This window comes from Mastigoproctus giganteus, chromosome 11 (genome assembly GCF_048544385.1).
Source record: "Mastigoproctus giganteus isolate SK-2022 chromosome 11, ASM4854438v1, whole genome shotgun sequence".
NCBI classification, from domain to species: domain Eukaryota; kingdom Metazoa; phylum Arthropoda; class Arachnida; order Uropygi; family Thelyphonidae; genus Mastigoproctus; species Mastigoproctus giganteus.
This window is the reverse complement of record NC_143585.1, coordinates 97,441,843-97,447,842: the sequence shown is the minus strand read 5'-3', so window position 1 is coordinate 97,447,842 and position 6,000 is coordinate 97,441,843.

Here is a 6,000-nt window from a genome sequence, read left to right as displayed (position 1 = left end):
ACTTATATGCATCACCCTCAAAGAAATGGAATTTTCAACAATCTAGAACATGCTATCCTTCAAAGATGCTACATTTATGGCCCTACTGTATTCATCCTTTTATGCTATCTGATCAGTTTATGTAGGCAACGTATCACTTTCCCTTCCTGAAATTAAAATCCATGCCTTTGCCTTTCTTCATTGTCTTAGAACTCCCTAATCATCCCCTGGCAAGGGTTCCTTCTCAGCCCTCTGATGCTGTTTTTGAGTGGTTAGGTCTAGAATATATTTCCCCTGACATGCTATACACAAACATCTACTTGATTTTAAAATTTTTATTCCCATGGTGTTTCCCTTCCACTTGTTCCACTCAAGAATAGACAATTTTAAATCATTCAAAAAAAAAAAAAAGAAAAAAAGGTATTCACATTTCCCCTTCCTCACCCATTTCATCTGCACACTGGTGCAAATGGAATGAGCAAGGCTCTTCCCACTGGAATCTGTCAAGATATGGCGGAGGGAGTCAAGGATATATCTCCACATCTTGATTATAAACAGTAAGAACTTGTGATCTCCCACTATGGCTTTATTATGAAATTTGTTGATTACTCTTCCTGTGGAGCAAGTGATGCTTGCTCCACAGGAAGGTAGAAATCCTGTTTCCCACCTTAGGTGGATTTGATCCCACAAAGGTTTATGATAAATGTTCAAAAGATTTATGGATCCAATCATGGAAAACTTTATCTTCCATGGTGATGGAGTTAATTTTTGTGAATGCTGGGAAACAGAAATTATGTGATGTTCATCCTTTCGTTTTAATTCAGAAAAAGGAAAAAATTGCTTCCCTCCCTTGAAAAATCCTCTGGCTTTGAGGTCTTCCTCAAATTATGGAAAGAGCTTTGTTTCAAGTTCAAGGCCCATTTAGTTGCATTTCTGAATAAGGGAGTAATCTTCAGAGATAAGCATCCTTTTTTCCATCTCATATCAAAACGATATGCAACTCATTCGTGGGGCATTTAGCAGTATTATGTACCCTAAGTGGCTACTTTATTAGATATATACATCTAATAAATAATAAAGTAATCCCCACTTTAGCCCTCAGAACATCTTGAATTTGTCACAGCATGACCTCAGCCTGCTATAGTGATGCTGGTCACCTTGTTTTCCACAGCTGTTGGAAATTGGATAATTGTGAATCTCTACTCTGAAGAGCTCTTTCAACTTCATCCCACAGATGCTAAATTGGATTGAGATCTAGTGACTGGGGAGGTCACTGCAATAGGCTGAATTCACTCTTTTGTTCTGGTAGCTTTTGACATCACACATTCTGTTGGAAGAACCTGTTCACACATGCACACTGCAGCTGTGAAGGAATGCACCTGGTTGGAAATAATTTTCAGATAACCTGTGGCATATAAATGTTCCTCCACTGGCATTAAAGGTCTCAATGTACACCGCAAAATACATCTTGTTCCTCTATCAGCATGCAATCAAAAACAGTGACAAACCAAATATTTTTCTAATCCTTTGCTATAATGTTGCATTCCTGAGCCAACTGTAATCATATCCTTGTTTTTTTACTTACAGGATCAAAACCCAGTTTGTTCAAAGGCTGTGATACCCCATCTATGACTGACTAGCCTTTCTCTTATCCTGTATCTTCTGTCTGTTGGCTTCTTGCATCAATAAGCTATTTCCAACCACATGATTAACCAACCTTAAGTCACATAAAAACCCCAGCAGGCTTAGTTTCTGAGATATTTATACCAACATATCTGATGCTGATTTACCATGGCTCATTGAGTCACTTAAATCTTTCTTCTTGCTCATTTCCACACTGCACCCCCCACGTATCTGCCACTTGCTTATTGTTGTATGGTATGAATGTGTGATACTGTTACCCGAGCTCTCGATTTTTTTTTTTTTTTTTTTATGTGAACCCCAAACACGAGAGGTATTAGAACCTATAGTACTTAGTACCGTGCTTGGGTTGGAGGTTGAGAAGAGGAAAGAAGATATATGTTGACATTGGACTTGAACTTCTGTAGATTGTAATTTTCAGGAAATACATATGAAGTAAGGTTTTTCCAGAAAACGGCAGTTGAATTAATAAATGAGGAAGATGAAAAGTTGGTTCTGTGGGTTTGAAGTTGGACAGTAAATGGATGTTGGCGGCACGTATTCGGACTGTTTTGAAAGAGAGAGCGGGAATTATAGAAGCCAATTCAGAAGAACAGTGCCCATGGAATTATCTGTAGAAGAGGCATGCAGCAGAAACAGTGCGTCTATGAGAAAGCGAGTGGAGAGACTGTTAGAGATGAATCATTAATTAACCTAACTGCCCTCTTCTGAATGGAATCAAGAAGCCTGAGAGAGGTTTTGGGGGCACTACCCCAGATGTGGGAACAATATTCCATGGCAGGGGGGATTTGCGATTTATACAGTGAGCAGCTGTTTGGAAGAAAAGTAACGCCGAGAGCGAAAGAGAAAACCAAGTTTTTTAGATGCAGAGGAAGCAATATTTGTAATGTGCTTGTGCCAAGAGAGATTAGAAGTCAAGGTAATCCCCAAAAGAGATATATCATTTTGCCTAGAAATCGGAGTGTCACTAAAGATAAGCATAGGAGCAAAAGAATCCTTTTTGCGAGATATAAGACAAGACTGAGTTTTAGAAGGGTTGAAACCAACTAAGTTGTCTTTGCCCCACTGGAGAATTATCTGAAGATTGGCATTTAAGGAATTGGTAGCAGATTTTCGAGAAGTTGAAGCTGATTGAGCAGGACAAGGTTTCTCAAAATGAAAAGTTGAATGCAATGTGCTATCATCGGCAAAACTATGGATAGGATTTCCAGTCAATGGAAGGTCATTGATATACAAGAGGCAAAGAGTCGGGGAAAGAACTGAACCTTGAGGGACACCGGCATTAGTAGAGAAGTTAGAAGACAGAGAGCCATCTACCATCACCCAAAGTGAGTGATCAGAGAGAAAACTGGATAACCAATTACTAAAAACAGTTGGCAAACCATAAGATGGAAGCTTGTGTAGAAGACCTTTATGCCAAACACGATCAAAAGCCTTTGAAATGTCAAGAGCAACTACTTGTGTTCCTCCGAACCTTTCCATTGAATTAGTCCATAAATGGGTAACATAAGCCAGAATATCACCAGTGGATCGACACTGACGGAATCCATACTGGCGATCGTTGATCAGACGGAAGGTTTCTAGGTAGTTTAAGAGTTGGCGGTTAATTGATTTCTCCATTACTTTAGAAAGAGTAGAAGTAATTGCAATGGGACGATAATTGGATGGGAGGGATTTGTCACCCTTTTTAGGAACTGGCTGGATATGAGCAAATTTCCAAGCAGAAGGAAAAACACCTTTGGAATAAGAAAGTGAAAAAAGGCTGCAAAGAATAGGAGTAAGTTCAGGAGCACAGGTTTTGAGAACAAGTGGAGAAATACCATCAGGACCTGGAGCTTTCTTAGCATCAAGAGTCATTAAAATCCTTCTGATATCCTTTTGATGGAAGACCACAGGAGGCATTGAATGGAGTGTGTTGGGAATGGTGGGAGGTGTTTTACCAAGATCATTAATACATGAGCTGGAAGAAAAATGGGATGCTAGCAGGTCAGCTTTATCCTTGGCTGAAGGGACAACAGAACCATCTGGTTTGGACAGAGGTGGGAGCAGAGATGGGAAAAAGTTGTGGCCAATAGCTTCTTGCCCTAATGGTAGCCAAGCTACCATTAGGGCAAGAAGCAAGTTTTCTACTCTTAGCCTGTTCAAACTAGTTTGGACTGATTAATAACTGCTTTACAATTGTTGCGAGCTTTGGTGTAGGCAGAAAATGAAACTAAAGAATTAGAAACAAGCCAATTACGATATGCAACATTTTTCTCTTGGACAGCCTTAGCACATTTGTTGGAAAACCAAGGTTTAGATAAAGGATGAGATTTTAAAGTTGAGTGTGGGATAAAGGATTCCATCCTGCAAGAATAATTTCACTGACAAAATCTGAGCAAACATTGACATCAGAAGTTTTGAAACAGTAATCCGACCAAGGTCTCGCAGGTCATCCCATTTTGCATTCTTGTAATGCCAAACAACACGAGGTTGGGAATAGCCATGAGATAAAGGTTCCATTGGAGAAGAGACAATCACCAAGTTGTGATCTGAAGTGCCTAAAGGGCCTCTCACTTCGACCGTGTACTTAGGGCTGTTTGTGAGAAAACGATCAAGCATATTGGCTGTATGATTAGGATTGTCCGGTATTCTTGTAGGTAAATGAACAATCTGTGCCACATCATTAGTAATTGCAAAAGCCTCAGCATCTCGACCTGCTGGGTCATTGTGACTAGAAAACGGAAGCCAGCTGGAGTTGTGAACATTAAAATCACCAAGGAAAATTACCTCACTGTTAGGAAAGTTGGACTGGAGAAAGTCAAGTTGCAAAGAGAGGAAGTCAAAGAGCTCCAAGTGATTAGTGGAGTTGGGAGAACGGTAGAGACAACAGATGAATTTGACACAATGAGGTAGAGAGATTTTAAGCCAGAGAAGATCAAAGAGAGGAGATTCCAAATTGCCAAGTCTCTGACAGGGAATATCAGAACGGACATATGCACAAGTACCACCTTTGAGGCGAAAGGAATCATACAGCAAATAATTTGGGCATCTGAGATGAGCAGTAGTTAATCAACCGATAACTGAGATTCTGTCAGAAAAAGTACATGGGGTTTGGCAGATTGCAAGTGGAAATGGACATCGTTGAGATTAGAATTGGAACCACGTATATTTGTGAAATGAATTTTTAATAAGTTTAATAAGTTCAGTTTTCCCTCTTATGATGGATCTTCCAGTTGAAAATCAAGCATGTAATCATTAATAGTTTAATAGCATTCAGAATATTGTATGTCTGTTGTATTGTATTACAACAGACAGTGGATGATGAGTCTGGTAACAAACTGAAGATTAATTACTATATTTAGTAACTATTCTTATACTATATAATAGTTTAAGTTTATAGCCAAAACCATCTTACTGACACCCATCATCAGACCATGCTTAACTTATGGGTCAACTATTTGCTTTTCTGCACTTCCTTTAAATCTTTGGGCCATTCAGTGTTTGGTGTTAGCTTTTTGGTAACTTAGTAAATTGTATTCATCCTCTGAGATTCCTCCAAGAATGGCTCTCTTGAAGAACTTTGGTCTCCCTTCAAAGCAGCACGGGATTTTCAGATAGATCAGTTCTAAACCTTTCTGTCAGATTTCATAACAGCATGAACTTGTTTCTCTCCAGTGGAAAATCTGGCCATTAATTGTATGGTAAACCCATTCAATGTTGGTTTTTTTTTTTTTTTTTTTTTTTTTTTTTTCAGATATGCCCTTAAGTTTTATTTTGAGAGACTGATTTGTGGAGAACCCAGAAGCCCTTGTTGAAAAGAATGTTGCATAGTCCTGTCAACTTGAGGGGTTTCTTATTCGGAGCACCTTTTTTCAGTGACCTTTCCTGGATCTGTGATCAAGATTTCGTATCAGATATTTGATCAAATTTTTTATTTTTTGTGCTGTAAATCAACTCAGTGATTATATTTTTTTTGTGTATATTTTATATATAATTTTTGGCAATTAAGTGATTTTATATAACTTGGAGTTTTGTTGCACATCTTTTAGTGCTCTTCGCATCAAAGGAGTGGCATAATTCAAGGTTGGTAAATCCACAATTAGACACTTGACTCTCTTTTGACCATTTGCATATTTATATATACATTTATTAGAGTATATTTTGAGATATTTTGATTAGGCTGACAGCACAATGTATTACTCAAGTCATGGGAACAACATTTTGGGGAATTATTCAGATTACTGAAGCTGAAGAATGCCAAACCAGCTGTGTTCTGTTTTTAGGGTTCACTGAAGGCTGAGAATATACATACATATTATGCCAATGAATCTTTGCAACTGGAGTGTTAATGGTATATCTGGAAGAACATCTGTATAAATTTAACTCATGTATTTTTTT